This window comes from Talpa occidentalis, unplaced genomic scaffold (assembly GCF_014898055.3).
Source record: "Talpa occidentalis isolate TD23 unplaced genomic scaffold, MPIMG_talOcc4v2.1 talOcc4.4, whole genome shotgun sequence".
NCBI lineage: Eukaryota > Metazoa > Chordata > Mammalia > Eulipotyphla > Talpidae > Talpa > Talpa occidentalis.
The window spans coordinates 12,142,196-12,159,370 of NW_023604295.1; the positions used below are offsets into that span (position 1 = coordinate 12,142,196).

Consider the following 17,175-nt stretch of genomic DNA (forward strand, 5'->3'; position numbering starts at 1 on the left):
TTCGCTATTTTCTTGGAATTTGAACCTCTGTGTTGACAGCGTGTAACTAATTTAAATGCTTTTCCTCCTCCCTCGCTCCATACCTTGCACAGATGTTATCATTTAGGCTTTGATTTTTGAGATCCCTTTATAGCACACACTAGTTGCTTCATGTTCATTTGACTGCACCCTGAGAAATCATCCACATACTCAGTGGCAAAAGACAATGGCAGATGGCTCTGAAACTGAAATAGGACTTCTTCTGGAAACATAATGTGAAAGATTGTGTTCAGGGACTGGATTATGTGCATTTCCCATTTTCAGTTCCCATAAAAAAGTTGACTTCCTCAAATCAGATATAGATTTGACAAAACCATTTATTCAGCATTGGTGGATTTGCCATTTGTCAACAGTGACATAAAATGTCTAGTTTCAGGGAAATAGTCACAGCATTTTCTTTCCTCACTGATAAGAAAACTATTCAAATGCACTGCTATAATATTTAATTAGGTTGCTGGACTCTTTCTATGAGGAAATAAATCTAACTCTTTCCTCTTTAGAGCTATAAAATAAAGCTGACTTCCAGTACTACAATATCTTAGTGTGATTTGAGTCATCCACAAGATGAAATTTGGAAAATACAGATTCCAGAGAAGCTCTAGTAAACTGTACTGTTGTTTTAATCAGCACTTCAATTCACTTTCTTTTCCTATTTGCCAGCTTTATTTTTATGATTGAATAATAATAATTGTCTAGACCCTGGTCTAGTTGATAGGGGACTAGGAAGGGAAGGTGCCTTACCTAGTATAGGCATCTGCACACACACACCTAACGCAGGCTGCATGGCCACACAATATGACTAATGATCTGTTTGCTTTGAACTAAAACTCTTGCTTTGAACTGAGATTCCTGCAGGAATGATGCCGGAAGGAATGCTGGACATTCACACCATCAGATGCACCAGGGTCAAGATAACTTAGAGGCTGATAACATGTTCTAGGGGCTGAACATAACGAATACCAGGAGCATCAACTGTGATGGGCTCTTCACATAGGCTGTTTGCTTATGACCCTGTATGTGTGCATGTGTGTGTGCACATGGAGTGGAAATTCCAATGAGATTAAGTTGATCCACTAAAATAAAGGTGTGATATTCCTCTACTTTATCTATGCCAATTTCCAAATTGATCTATAGGCCTTTCTCAGATGCTAATTTACTGTGTGATGAAAGGTAATAAAAGACATATTCAGCACCTGACACTAGAATTTGGCAATAATCATGGGTGGGGAGGATTTTGCCTATAAGCTTACAGGTGTCTAAATAGATGTCAGCCCCACCTAGATTTCTTTTACAAGACCAATGCCCCCAATCCTCCAGCTGCTGAGGTTGGTTCTTCTTCTAGATAATTCAACTAACCAAGGAAAAGCCCCTTGCCCAGGACTTTGAAATGTTTGGAAGAAACCCTTCTACCCCAACCAACAAAGCCTCCTCCTAAGAGCTGATTCTGTACCTAAACTCCTTGTAGGATAGTTTTGAGCCATGCTTCAGAGCTCCCCTAGCAAAGCAGGCTGAGACTAGAAAGATGTGTTGGGGAAGAAATTAGTCCTTCCTTGTGGTTCTAGAAGCTATGCAGACTTCAAGTCTATGCAGATGGCCTTGCTCTACTGTCTGCCAGATCAGGGAGGGGTTGTTTTCCCAGAACATTTTACAGTATACCCACGGGATTTAAATAAAAACAACTGAGCCAACTGTTTTGGAAATAATTTCCCAGGCTGCCCTACCTAAGGGGCATGTCATTCAACAGCAACTAAATTGTCAATTTAGTGAAAGTCAGTCAAATATACTGCTTGATAGTCTCAAGAATAAAAAACCAATGGTGTGACTGAATTTTTCATTTTTCCAGGCAGTCATTGTAGGAAGAATCTAAATTTTGCAGATGATTGCTTTTAGAATAACATTGATATTTTACCTCCCAGTTGTTTTTCTGCTACAAACATCTCAAAACAAAGGAAATAAGTGCTTTATAGTTAAATTTAAAAAATAAGGTCTTAGGGCAAAAACCGTGAGGGTTTTGGGACCCACAAAATAACACGAACCTTTGCCTCATAAGCTATATACTGAGTGATAACTAATCACCTTTCCAAAATATGATTTCTTAAAAAAAAAAAAAAAAAGAAAAGAAAAAACTGAGAAGGGCCTCCTGTGGTGGCTCAGCAGTTGAACGCTGGGCTGCGAAGCTGCCCGCAGCCTCTGCAGCACCGGTTCGATCCTCGGCTGCCAATGAGGGTCCCACTTGGCACACAGACCTCTCCTGCTGCCCGCTGCTCCCCTCAGCAGTGTACTTCGTCACTCTGCCTGTTCTGCTCTCCGCTCTGTCTCTGGTGAATTCTCTCACCCTCCCGCGCTTCTGACTGTACCCAGTGCTTGTATAAATAAATAAATAAATAAATCTTAAAAAAAAAATTGAGAACATGTTCATATAATCAAGAAAAATACTGAGTTTGTCAAAAGTAGGGAGGCTGCTCTTCATCCTTAACCCCCACCACTGGTCCAGTTGCTGGCACTTCTGCTGTGTTATGTAGAGTGTCGAATTATTAAAGAATAGAAGTTATTTGCAAATGGCAATAATCCCATCTAAAAGGATGAAGGGATATTTGATAAAAAGACCCACCAGGGTAGCAAATACTTAGGGGCAGGAAATCATAATAATGTAAATTTGCTTCAAATTATATCATTAGAGATCTGTAAGTCCATAGTGAAATGTAAAGATTCGCTGATAATTTGTAAGTATGTCCTTATTTCTAGCATGTGCTCATAATCCTCACACCTACTATAAGCATATCAAAGACATGATGGGGAATGGGAAACATTACCTGCTGCAGGTGCACATTTACCTGGAAAGGGGTGGGACTGATATCCATCCCTTTGTCTCAGTGTTCACATGTGGATCGCTGTTGGCTGTCTCTGTTAAATGCAAGGGCAAGAGATTGGGGAGTTGGATTGCCTCTAAGTGCCTTGGTAGCTGAAGGCGGTGCCATTTGTTTTCATGTTCTAAATGCTGGCTATAATACAGTGATAACAGGAACAGTAATATACAGAGAAACTGGTGTAAACTGGTTGTAAACATTTGTGGAGTGAATCAATGCATTTTGAGTTTTAGCAAAGAGTAACATTCACTGCACTTCTCTAGGGAATGAAAGTGTCAAAACAATAACTAACCTCATTTTTCAGGGTATTAAACAGCTATGTGCACCATTTGACATGAAGGAACTTTGTAGGAGATGAACAGGAGATGAACATAATAAGCATGATGTGCTTATCTTCCTGGAAAACCAACAGCTTTTCAAGCCAAAAGTTTTGATTCTTTATATATAGTCTGTACTGGTCATTTGTGGTTAAGGTAAATTTAATCCACACTAAGCAGAGAAATACCATATCTTTATGTCATGAGAAACACTACATCAACTTAGACCCATTAGAATTTCCATTCTGGGCCTCCCCTGGTGGCGCAGCGGTTGAGCGCTGGGCTGCAAAGCTGCCCACAGCCTCTGCAGTGCCGGTTCGATCCCCGGCTACCAGTGAGGGTCCCACATGGCGTGAGAGACCTCTCCTGCCACGCCCACTGCTCCCCTCAGCAGTGTATTTCGTCAGTCTGCCTGTTCTGTTCCCTGCTCTGGCTCTGGTGAATTCTTTCACCCTCCCATGCTTCTGACTGTACCCAGTGCTTGTGTAAATAAATAAATAAATCTTTAAAAAAAAAAAAAAAAGAATTTCCATCCTGTTGGAATTCCCAACCCACATCACACACATGTGCGAACATGGCACTTATGTGCACGCACACATACACACACTCATGAGAAGGCTCTGGTAAAGCAAAGAGAAGGATAGAACATTCACAGTCTTTGGAAAAGTGCTTCTGAGATCCTCCACTTTTCACTTTACTGAATATGCTTATTATGGTTTGGTTATATCTTATCACCCAGCAAGTGGATCACCCTTAGGACAGAGAAATTTGGATGAATGGTGAAATCAGCCACACCCTCTGAAGGCTCCTCCCTCTGCCATCAGAATACAGGGTTTAAGTCCACAACGTGGTCAACCTCTTAACACTCCCCTTTCAGACTTCATTCTTCCCCAGCTGTCAGAACCTCTTCCTCTTTCCCAGCTGTCAGAACATTCCTCACCAACTCTGGGATCCAGCTCTTCTACAAGACAGATTTTTATATAAAACAAGCAAACAAAAAAAGCTTTGGATTTAAGATTACTTAGGTTTTCTGCTGACTAATACCCACACAGCAAGGAATTTCAGAAATTCTTCCTTGAAATAGGTCAGGGAAAAAGCAGAGGTAGAATAAATACACCTCAATGTCTTAAATTGTCTGCTAGGATGCAAAATCAAAGTGCTTGGGGTGAAATTCTTTGGGTGTAAATGACATCTGTAAAACCAAATTTGGCTAAAAATATAGGCTTATGAGAGATAAAATTTAAAACCCTGTTTTAGGACTTGTTTATTAATTACTATTATTTTGAAAGATTCACTTTAACTCATTATTTTCACTCTTCTCATCTGAAATTCTAGGAGTCTGGTGTGTGGTGGGTTACACTCAGTGTGATTTGTGAGGGTGTGTCTGTGGTGTGTGTTTCCTCATAAACTCTTACCTGGCAGTGTAATTTCTCCCCCAGGAGCTTAGCTGCCTTGGAAAATAAATTTAGAACTCAGGTGGGATGTGTGTTAAATAAAACCACAGAATATGAATGCCTAGAAACAATTTTTCTAATTTTGGCGTCTAATGCCAATTGGCACAATTTACCACAATGCTACTCTGAGCGTGACCTAATCTCTCCATACATATTTTTCATCCATGGCACATTTTGTCAAATAATTGATTTTAAATACAAAGAAAACAATTGTGAAAAAAAATAAATGAAATCTTTTTTCTAAGCAAGATGTTGGTCTAATGCAATTTTGTAAGCTAACATGGAATTCTTCATTCTTTTTATAAGATCACCAAGATTACTCTTTGCCTAAACAAGTAAAAAGGAATATTTATAGCAGGTAGCAAGAAAGTAGATGGAGAGATGAATTTTACATTAGGAAAGAGTCATCAATATTCAAGAACTGCAGGCATATCACAGAGCTGTGCACTCAAGTTTAGGTGGAGTAGACTTTCTTAAGATTTTGACTACCTACTGTTTGAGAAAATAAAGACCTCGGTTATATAGTCATTAAACAACCTGTTTTCAAGGACAATTACACATATAGTATGTTTGCACATGTTTACCAAATGTCTCCAAAGTGCTTTGGAACCTAAACACAGTTTAGGAATTAGCACTTTTCTCAAATACGTCAAGGGCTCTCCAGTTGCCGGTAATAATCTGGATTGCAGGCCATTACTGCACCCCCAGCTGGGCCCAACATCTGTTCTGAATATGTATTTACTGGTGAATACTTGAGGAATTTAAACACTAATCTAGAAAAGACCAGATCAACATGACCTGGATTTTAATGTTCCTGCATTTAATGTGATCTGTATTTAAACTCTTTGCTGAAACTTGATAGAATTTTCCTTGAAGTTACTGTCTGCTATTGAGAAAAAGGTGTGGGAGGCTCCTTTTTTTATTATTCCTTTCATTTGGCTAACAGATATAGTTTGATAAAGAATTAGAAGCCTTCACCAGTGAGAAAGGCCTGAGATGTGGGTTCTTTCTTTGTCTCTACAAACTGTTTTCATTTACTTGGCTGATATGACTGGCTATTCTCCTTCTCCACCACTCCAGGGTTGCCATGATCTAGGAAAAAAATAAAACTCTAGCTCTGTGCCTGTCTTCACTCATTTACTTGGTGACCATTCCATCTCAGTCTCTAATTATACCTGCCCTTCTCTACCTAGAATTATGAATAGTAAGCCAGGCTGATGGCATAGTTAGAGAGAATTCTTTGGGTAAGTTTTTTTTCCATCGTGAAGTAAATCTTTTTCAAGCAGTGAATTTTTTCTTAAGACTTATTTATTTATTTAAACAAGAACTGGGGTACAGGCCAGAGGCGCCAGAGGGTGAGAGGATTCACCAAAGACAGAGTGGGGACCAGAACAGGCAGGCTGACTGAAATACACTGCTGAGGGGAGCAGCGGGCATGACAGGAGTGGTCTGCTGCGCCATGTGGGACCCACGCCGCCAGCCGGGATCGAACCAGCACCGTAGAGGCTGCGGACAGCTTCACAGCGCTGAAGCTCAACCACCTGTACCACCAGGGGAGGCCCTCAAGCAGTGAATTTTTTTGGAGACCCTAATAATGTGATCATCAGGGAAGACAGGAATTGGATTAGATCAACCATGACATTGGGGCTGGTACCCTTGCTCTGTGGTTCAGGTTGTGCATCTTCTTCCTAACCCACCCTGCACATTTCACACTCATGGTTTTCCTCATTCAACTTGCCGTACCAGGGACATTCCTTGTTCACCTTTACACATTCCTACCATCCTTCCTACATATTCCCTCCACCCAAGAGAGCTCCATGTTCTTATCCTTTGGGCTCGGCTTTGGCAGTCAAAAGAATCAATTAGCTAAACAGTTTGATGCTGTTGTGATCCTTGCCAGAGTCAAAGGTCTCTTAATGACAGGAATACATTCATCATTAGGCGACTTTGTCATTACATGAATGTGGGAGAGTGTATATGACAAACCAGGACGGTATAGCCCACAACACACCCACTGGGACCACCATCATACTTGTGCTCCAGTATTGACAGAACATGCGTGCCTGGACCAGGAGAAGAAAGAACTTGGACTTAACAAACTGCACTTTACCTGTGATGTGCTGGAGACAGGGTGCTCCCCTCACCTTTGTTAGGCACCTCAAAGAACACCCCCAATCATGAGTGCTAGAGGCCTGGAGAGGGATCTCACTCACTCACAAGAGGCTGGCTAAACCCCGAGGGGTCACCATTACTCATGTCACCTTCACATCTGTGCGGTGTTTTCCAGGAGAATGAGCATGTTCCAAAATTCTACTTACAGGGCAGCAATAAAGGAGAGGTTCTTATACCATTATTTAGTTAGTTCAAGACAGTGTTCACATGGCCTGCTTGGGGCCAACCCAGAAAAATAAATCAGTCTGCTTGAATTTTTTACACACCTAGAATGGATCATCAAGGGCTTTTGGCACTTTCATTTGGCTTTGACATTGGAGGGACTTCTGAAGAATAGCCTTGAACCCAATTGTACTCACCCCCTCTCATGTCCTTTTGTGTTCAATAAGGGTAAACATTACTCAGTGGGGTATTACTTTTTAAAAAAATAATTCCCAAACCATGAACATTAATCTCTGTTTCTCTGAGTAAAAGCCATTAACCACATCTCACTGGTTGGTACCTCATACCTCAAGTATTTGAAATCTACCTCTCAGGGCCTCCCTGCTGGTGCAAGGGGTTAAGTCGCAGCACAATGAAGCTATCCACAGCCACTGCAGCACAAGTTTGATCCCCAGCCAGGGAGCTACCCACATGGCACAGCAGACCTCTCCTGTCTCTCCTGCTGCTCCCCTCAGCAGTGTATTTCAATCAATCTGCCTGTTCTGCTCCCCACTCTGTCTCTGGTGAATCCTCTCACCCCCATCACTGCTGGCCTGTACCCCAGTTCTTGTATGCATAAATTAATAAATATTTTTTAAAATAAAATAAAGTCTACCTCTCTATTTGCTCATTCTAATTTATCTAAGAATCTACCACATCAAACAAAATTTACCTCCACTTACAGGTTTTCTATGGAAGAGCCCTAATATTCTGCCTCTGTCTATGTGCTGCAAAGGTGCTTGTGTCTTACACCGTTCCTGATCTGATCCTTAAGAAAAAAGCATCAGAGTCTACAGGTTTGCTAAAAATGACCCAAACCACTTGAAGGAGAAACAGTAGCCAAGAGTGTGGGGGTGGAAATGGCAAAGATGTCGCTGATTTTCAGAAATACCAAGACCATCTGCTATGTCAACAACTTTTCTGCCACAGTCAAAGGCAGCTGGTGAGAATAAAGGCCCAGCAGGATGGCAGCAGCTGAGATGAGAGAGGACGGCTCCCAGACAGGGCAAAGCTTGTTTGGGGGAAGGTTGACAGTTAGGGGAGACAACCACTGGGGAGCTGCAGGCCACAACAAGGTCGGAGTTTGCAAACAAAGCACAGATCCAATGCCTGCTTAGGCTGCTTTGTCCTGGAAGTGTCTCAAGAACGCATGAGTCACACTGAAGGCATTTCTAGACATGAGGCGCCAAATTACTCACCGGAATGCCATGTCCACACCTTGACTGGAGAGATAATGGAGATCAGGGAACTTGAATTCTCTTCTCTTCTATCCGTAGGTGTCCTGGGAAAGCACGAGAACAGTCAAAGGAAGCCACTCATGGGTGGTTAGGAAAGTCTTGCAGGTATTTGGGGCAGGTGTGCACTAGCTGCTGCTGTGAAGGACGGAGTCAGACAATCACTCACAGAAGTGGGGACTGCTCTCCCCAGAAAACATTCCCACGCTCTGTTTTCTCAGAAAATAAGTCGTTCTTTCCAAGTTTTTTTCATTTTGGTTCCAACTATCCCTCACCTGTCACCCACATCTCATGATTTCAGTGAATCGAATGGCTTCATAAAAAGTGCCAACATCAGTTCAAGGCAAATGGAAGATCACTTGATTAAAAAAGTATATCAAAGACCTGCATTAAATCACTTGTCTCATGAAGGTCTGAAATAAAATGGGGGGCCTCCCTGGTGGCGCAAAGGGTTAAGCACAGCACTGTGAAGCTATCCACAGCCTCTGCAGCACCAGTTTGATCCCCGGCCAGGGAGCTGACCCACATGGCACAGCAGACCTCTCCTGTCTCACCTGCTGCTCCCCTCAGCAGTGTGTTTCAGTAGATCTGCCTGTTCTGTTCCCCACTCTGTCTCTGGTGAATCCTCTCACCCCACCCATGCACCTCTGGCCTGTACCCCAGTTCTTGTATGCATAAATAAATAAATCTTTTTTAAAAATGGGAAAGCTGTGATTCAACTGTACTTTGCTTTCAACCCTGTAGGATGCTCCCATTGGTATGACATTGCCATACATAGGACTAGTCCCCTCCATTACAATAGCAGCTACCTTTTGTTTCCTCCATAAGAATTAGGAATACGTTGTTGAGGATTTATGTGTATGTTTAAATGTTCCTCTGGCTTTGAACCCAACTACTAAACCATACTATTCTGTTTGGACTGCACTAAGGCAATAGCTTTTTGACAAAATAATCTCCATTTTAATAAATTTTGGATAGTCTCCTAAAAAAAAACTATGACTTATCCTATGCAAAGACACAGTAGCCCACTTCTCATTTTGAGTTTGATTCACATGTGAATCTTGCAGAGATTTTTTTAAAAAATTCATAAATATTCTATTTCCTTTTCAGCTAGACTTGTCACTAACAAAACATTTGCAATCAACATTTACCAGGTGGCTATCAAGACTTAATTCTGTTTCTCCAAACTAAAGATATTATGAACTTACAGAGACAACTACTCAGATTCATTAAACAGAGCTATAAATCTTTCTTTTGAAATGGTGGTTCTGCTGTCTTCAAGTCTCTGCAGTAAGCATGGTGCTAACTATGTTATGGAATGACTTTAGCCTGCAGGTAGACCACTACTGAGACATCATGATCTGGTAGACAGAGTGTGAAAATAATCCACTCTCCCACTCTTCCCTGAGGTTCTAGGTGACCTTCAAGAAGTCATTTGATCTTTTCTTTGCATTTTGGAGGTTTTTTTTCCTACAGTAGAAAAATCTTTGCATCTTTTCTCTTTGTAGGTCTCATTGTAATATTACTTCAGTTTCTTTCTATTGTTTTCTGTTTAATATAGAACTGTAATATGAAATGCCTATCCAATATTCCTGGGTAATTTTCGCTTTGGGCAGGAAGTGGAGTTAGAATGATTGGGCACCTATAAGATTCTCTGATTCTCCTAAATTTCTCATTCTTCATTGAAATGAAATGATATGTACCATGTGCGATGCTTTCTTAATTGCCATATTTCTTTCATATCTGTTCCATGCCCCTTCCCCAATCTTTTTTTAAATATATTCCACATTTGTCTTTAAATTCAAATCTTTCTAAACAAAATAAAGAACTATGTATTACTGAGATCTAGTACATTGGGAGTGGGGGGGGAGTTATTCATTCAACAAGCATGTAATCAATAACAAAATAGCTGAAGGTCTGTCAGAAAAAAAAAAAAACAGAACAAAGTTAGGAGAGTTTAAGAAAAATAAATTTTGTGGCCTCCCTGGTGGCACAAGGGCTTAAGTCACAGCACTATGATGCTATCCACAGCCACTGCAGCATAAGTTCAATTCCTGGCCAGGGAGCTAAACCACATGGCACAGCAGACCTCTCCTGTCTCTCCCACTGCTCCCCTCAGCAGTGTATTTCAGTACATCTACCTGTTCCTCTCCCCACTCTCTCTGGTGAATCCTCTCACCACCACCTTGCATCTCTGGCCTATACCCCAGCTCTTATATGCATAAAATAAATCTTTAAAAAGAAAAAAGAATAGACCTCCCAAAGATGTTCATTACCAGCTTTCTCAACACATGTCATGTTCTCATTATTTGGGTTATTTTGAGCTGAAATCAATCACACAGACCTGCAAGCTCACATCCCCTTAAATACCTAAAAGAATGAAAATTAGGGGTATTACCCACAATTAGGATTTTTACCAGAAAGAACTTTACTATGCAAGAAATCTATATGTCAGGGAAACACAACTACAGTGTATCTAGTCTTCATCCTTTGAGTCACCCGCTCCTTGTGATGGAAGTTTCCCTCCTCTCTTTCAAGCCCCAGGTCTCTATTGTAACCATGCAACTAAGGGGTAGTCAGGGACCCCAAACTGTTAATGGGTACATGCTTTGAAAGGGTTTGGCCGTCCACATGCACAAAGGCAAAGAACATAGACTCTTAGTGTGAGTGATCGTTAAGTGGTGTGAAAGTTCAAAATACATAGACAGAGAGAAGAGAAGGATTTCAAGTAACTGATTCCTCATAAAAGTCTGAAAGTTACCCTTCCCCTCATGGACAAATGCCCAGGAAAGCAGTTTCTACCCAAACTGGTACAGCAGAGACACAAAAGCTTGCCACAAGTCTAAGATGCTTACTGATTGGGAACTGATTTAAAAAAAATGGCTAAGCAGTTCTCAGAATGCTGGGACAGAAAGACCCAGCATTCAAAACATACCCTCTTATTTTGGCTGCCATTATCTGCCAAAAATGCTGAAGCCCAAAAAACAGCCTCTTCACATGTCTCTTACCCATGTAGCTCCCTAACTTTCATGACTATCTTCCTGGTCTTTCTTCAAATGGTGTTTCCACAGATAGAATGACCATCTTGCCTTCTAGCACATGGCATTATCTGGACAAGGAGTGTCCCTATATTTCCCTTTACATGCTTGTTCACTATAGTAGCATTAGTAGTTTTCACAATTAGTAAATATTTAATACATATCCATGAAGGTAAATACTGTCCTAGCCTATCAATAGCCAAATTAAACTATTCAGTTTTCCACTGCCTGCGAGAAGCCCATTTTCATGTTGGTGTCAGAAAACATTAAATGACCAAAATTTAATCATGCCACTACAGGTTTTATGGTTTTTCAGTTCTTATCATCAGGGATTGAATTTGATGGTTGGTATTTTTTATGATGAATGTCTCCATAATATTAAGCTCTGTTCCTTTGAATATCTACTGGAAACTTAACATTCCACTAAGGTCCACCTTTTGAAGATAAACTATGAGTTTAAATTCTTTTCATGTATTCTATCTTTGGTATCAGCATGTTTGATTTTTATTTCTGGACATGGCTGGATGCATTTGCAGCTGGAATAATGCATAAGAACAATATTATTCTGGAAACTCCTATGAAGAGGTGAACTTTTGAAAGAAAAACCCAGCTAGCAACTAATTAAGTGAAACTGAGAAATATAAGCACACAGAAGGAGAACTGACAATGTGCAGAAGAAGAGTTGTAAGTAAAAAGGATGGAATAGACTCAAGTCCATCCTGAGCAGTCCTATTTTTGAAGGGATCTGAATGAGACATAAGGATGGAATGAGGCACTGGAAGTTGCCTGCAATGCTGTCAACTTAGCCATGTAAGACAATGAGGTTGGAGGAGAGGAACAGCAGGCCAGAACAAATACTCAGAAACCTAGGACATGTGAGATAGTAGCAGTAGCTCTCCAGCCAACCAGTTGAACATCAGAATGAGCACTGCACCCCACATCTCACAGAACCCCAATTGGGTCACAGAGGTAGTCAGATGATGGAACTGCAACAAGGTGGTCTTGTCTAGTAGGGAAGTTTCCATTTCCTTGTGGGCCCTGATGGCCAGAAGAATACTCCAAACCTCCCTTGGATTGAGGGAACAGTCTAAAGATATGTGTGACAATTAAAAAAATGTAATTGAGTAAAGCCTCTGAAACAAGGAGTAAAAAACAATGTTCTGGAAAAAATGAACTTGAATGTACTCAGAGTCCACAAATTATTGAAATCTCTCTTTGATTGCACGGGTGCATTGGTGAAGGAAATTCTATGGGAACTACACCTGGGGTGGGGGAGAGGTAAAGGACCTATACAAAGAAAACTATAAAACACTGTTAAAGAAATAGAAGAAGACACAAAGAAATGGAAAGACATCCCCTGCTCATGGATTGGAAGAATAAACATTATTAAAATGGCCATCCTACCAAAAGCAATATACAGATTCAATGCTATTCCAATCAAAATCTCAATGGCATTCTTCAAAGAAATAGAACAATTATTGATGAAATTCATATGGAATCACCAAAAACCCCGAATAGCCAAAGCTCTACTGAAAAAAAAAGAAGGAAATGGAGGCATCACACTCCCAGACTTCAAACTATACTACAAAGCCATAATCATCAAAACTGCATGGTATTGGAACAAGAACAGACATACAGACCAATGGAATCGAATAGAAAATCCAGAAATAAACCCACAGATTTATGGTCAACTAATCTTTGACAAAGGAGCAAAGACTATGCATTGGAGCAAAGAAAGTTTGTTCAATAAATGGTGCTGGGAAAACTGGGTCGCTACATGCAAAAGAATGAAGCTTGACCACTACCTCACACCATACACAAAAATCAACTCAAAATGGATTAAAGAACTAGACATAAGACCTGAAACCATAAAATACATAGAAGGAAATATAGGCGAAACACTACGGGATTTGCACATCAAAGACATCTTTACAGACACATCACCCAAAGCAGTGATAGTGAAGAGAAAGATAAACAGCTGGGACTACATCAAATTAAAGAGCTTCTGCACAGCAAAAGAGACAATAACAAAAACAAAGAGAAACCCCACCAACTGGGAGAACATTTTTGCACCCAACACTAATGATAAAGGACTGATCACAAAAATCTGCAAAGAGCTGATGAGACTCAGCAACAACAAAGAAAATAATCCAGTCAAAAAATGGGCAGAAGAGCTAAAAAGAAACTTCTCTGAAGAGGAAATGCAAATGGCCAACAGACATATGAAAAAATGTTCAACATCACTTGTAATCAGGGAAATGCAAATCAAAACTACCATGAGATACCATGTCACACCAGTGAGAATGGCACATATTAAAAAAACTAGCAACAACAAATGTTGGCGAGGATGTGGAGAAAAGGAACTCTTGTGCACTGTTGGTGGGAGTGCAAACTGGTCCAACCACTATGGAAAGCTGTGTGGAGATTTCTGGACCTACTAAACATAGAGCTTCCATATGATCCAGCAATTCCACTCCTAGGTATTTACCCAAAGGACACAGAAACATCAATTCCAAAGAGCACCTGCACTCCTATGTTTATAGCAGCACTGTTTACAATAGCTAAGCTTTGGAAACAGCCCAAATGCCCAAAAATAGATGACTGGATCAAGAAAATGTGGTACATATATACCATGGAATATTACTCAGCATTCAAAAAAGATAAACACATGCAATTTGCAGCAACATGGATGGCACTGGAAGGGATCATGCTCAGCGAAATAAGCCAAAAAGAAAAAGAAAAATACCGATGGTCTCACTCATAGCAGGAATCTAGAAAACTTAAATAAGGGACCAGGAAAATGAATATAAGAAAGTGAAAATCAAAATCAACAAAAAACTATGAACCAGAGACAATTTTTGGGGGGTGGGGGCGGGAGGGGAAGGATTGGGGTCAGAATGGGGCGTTTGCAATTGTATGGGGAATATAAAAATAAAATTTAATATTTAAAAAAAATAAAAAAAAAAAAAAAAAAAAAAAATGAACAATGATGTAAAAATAAATTAATTAAATAAAAAAGAAAAATAAATAAATAAAGATATGTGTGAGAAGAAAGTTAGGGGAATGGAAAAGAGGGTAACAAGAATAATACAAGATCTTAGGACTTACTAATTTTTATGAACTATAAGTCAGGAGCCCATTTGTTCTCCATCAAGACCAAGTTTTCAAATGCAAATTCACTTTCAATAAAATTTAACCAGACTCAAAATAAATCATACTAAGACAAAAAATTTTAATTAAAAAAATTAAACAAGAAAACCAGATGCAACATCACTCTAGTATGCTGCTCTCAGATGCATTAATTTGTTAATGTATTTGCTGAACAAGCATTTCTTAGGCAAAGACCATGTGGTCGCATTGTTCTAAGCATGGCAGACAAGACACAGGAGCTGTTATAGTGGGATGGGGGCCTTTGAGCATTACCAAGAAAAGAAGAAAAATGCAAAACAATTCCAAATATTGACTGTCACAGGAGAATAGAGCAGGTTGATAGAATAGAGATTCAATGCAGAGAATTGAAGGGACTTCTATAAACAGTGGTTAGGCCACAAAAGATAAACAGAGACTGAAAGTAAAAGGTTGGAAAACAATCCTACAAGCAAATGGACCAAAAAAGAAGGCATATAAGTATAAGTTATACTTATATGCATAAGCTATACTTATATGAAATAGACTTCAAATTAAAAAAAAAAGTAAAAAGAGACTTAGACTGACACTACATTATGATCAAGAGGACAATATATCAGGAAGATATAACACTCATCAATATATATTCACCAAATGAAGGAGCACCAAAATATATTAGACAGTTATTATCAGCTCTGAAAATGGACGTTAAAGAAAATACATATATAGTGGGAGACTTCAACACTCCACTCTCACCAATGGAGAAATCAATGAGACAAAAAATAAATAAAGACACTAGAGCCCTAAATAAAGACATAGAACTCATGGACTTAACAGACATCTATAGGACACTGCACCCCAAAAAATCTGAGTACACATTTTTCTCAAGTGCACACGGATCATTCTCCAGAATTGATCACATACTGGCCACAAGACAAACATTAACAGATACATGAAGATCGAAATCATTCCAACTATCTTCTCTGATCATAAAGGCACCAAACTAGAAATAAATCATGAAAAGAAAACAAGGAACCCTCCCACTTCATGGAGATTGAAACCTACACTACTGGAAGACCACTGAACTAATGAGGAGATCAAAGAAGAAATTAAAAAATACTTTGAGTTGAACGACAAGGAGGACACCACTTTCCAGAATGTATGGGATGCAGCAAAAGCAGTAATAAGAGGAAAATATATAGCAGTACAGGCTCACATGAAGAAACAAGAAACAACCTAATCTCACATCACAAAGAGCCAGAAAAAGAACAACAAAAAAAAAAAAACCCCTAAAGCCAGTCAAAGAAAGGAAATAATAAAAATCAAAGCAGAAATAAATAAGGTCAGCCACTGAGGTTGAGGCTCTCCCTTCTGCCTTCCGGAGCAGTAACCTTGACAGCACTGGGGCTGGGATTGAAGGGGTGTCTTCATGGCTTCTCATTGTCCCTTCTCTACAACTCTTACTCCCTTTTTCCTAAGCTCTTTCCCTTTACAGCTTCCATCTTCAGTGTCGTGTTGCCTGGACACAGGATATGCAAGGGAAGATTATCTGAAAAAAAAGGAGGGGGAGATGGACAGCCACCTACAAGCTGTTGATACCTTGAGTTCAGACGTCTAGCTTCCAGAAATGTGAAAGAACACATGTCTGTGATTGGAGCCCCCTCACTCCGGCTCTGGATTCTGGCAGCCCGAGCACAATCAGATACCCATCTTCTTGCTGCTGTTGTCTGCAATCCTCTTTGAAGACTTGAGCTCTTGGTTTATTCCTCCTTCTTTCTCCTGTTCCACCCCTGTTCTCATACTTGGTGATTTTATGACCCTATGCATGATCTCTCTGACACCTTGGTCTCTCAGTTCCTTGTTGCTCATTCTGGTGAAACCATGCATTGTCGTGGTCTTCCTGGATGGTCGAAACTTCTGAGCAGTGAGCTATGGGCTCCTCCAGAGGCTGAGCAGCGTATGAGTCCACAGCCAATCATGCCTAACCTCAGGCGGTCTCCTGTGTTACTGTGCAGATAGGCTATAAGCCACTGCCATTTCTGTATATACCCAACAGAATGAGAAAGTGAGCAGCACCACCCTGGTTCCCGCTGTGTCCAACAACAGCACCCATTAACCACTCCACTTCACCCATGACTTCTCAGCCAGTCCCCACCTTCCATTGTTTCCACCTCCTTCCTCCAGTTTCTAAAGGCAGAAATTTCTCACCCCATTAGGACCGACATGCCGAAGCTTCCAGAATAAGTATTCGTTAACAAACTGAATAAGTAAGGGATTTACTTTAGTAACTTTTCACCTTCCCTTTTAATCTTTCTTTTTTTCCAAAGTTCATAAGCTTGAGATAGGACAATTTGTCTTTCACTGAGGAAAATGGGGTTTTCCTGATACATCAAGGATAGAGAAAATAATCTCTAATTAAAATCAGTTTGCAGGTCACAGCCTGAGAGCTAGGAAGTCTTTGTAGCTGTCCTAACTCTGCCTCTTCCCTTCTTATATTGTGGTTAGCAAGGGGCATGGGGACTTGGGTTTTCGGGTTCTGTGTTTGTTTTAGGGGTTCATCACAGCTGTCAACCAAGCAATTATTTATGCATTTGTCTTCAAGGACAATGTCAAGCTACTGCTGATATTCTGCAAAGAGTTATCCAAGTCATGCTTCAATTTAAGTATTAAATGTGACAGTATATTTTAAAAAATATATTCAACACAGATAGAGAAAAGTTCAATCC

General features: G+C 40.2%; 1 long non-coding RNA gene across 1 annotated transcript in view; it reads right to left on the reverse strand.

The window, feature by feature from the left end:
- Window positions 1-8,307: 8,307 nt before the first annotated feature.
- LOC129146712 (uncharacterized) overlaps window positions 8,308-17,175 on the reverse strand; it is a 77,836-nt gene continuing 68,968 nt past the window's right edge. The window contains exon 3 of the long non-coding RNA XR_008553769.1: window positions 8,308-8,332. This is a non-coding gene — a long non-coding RNA (uncharacterized LOC129146712). The remainder of the gene's footprint in view (window positions 8,333-17,175) is intronic.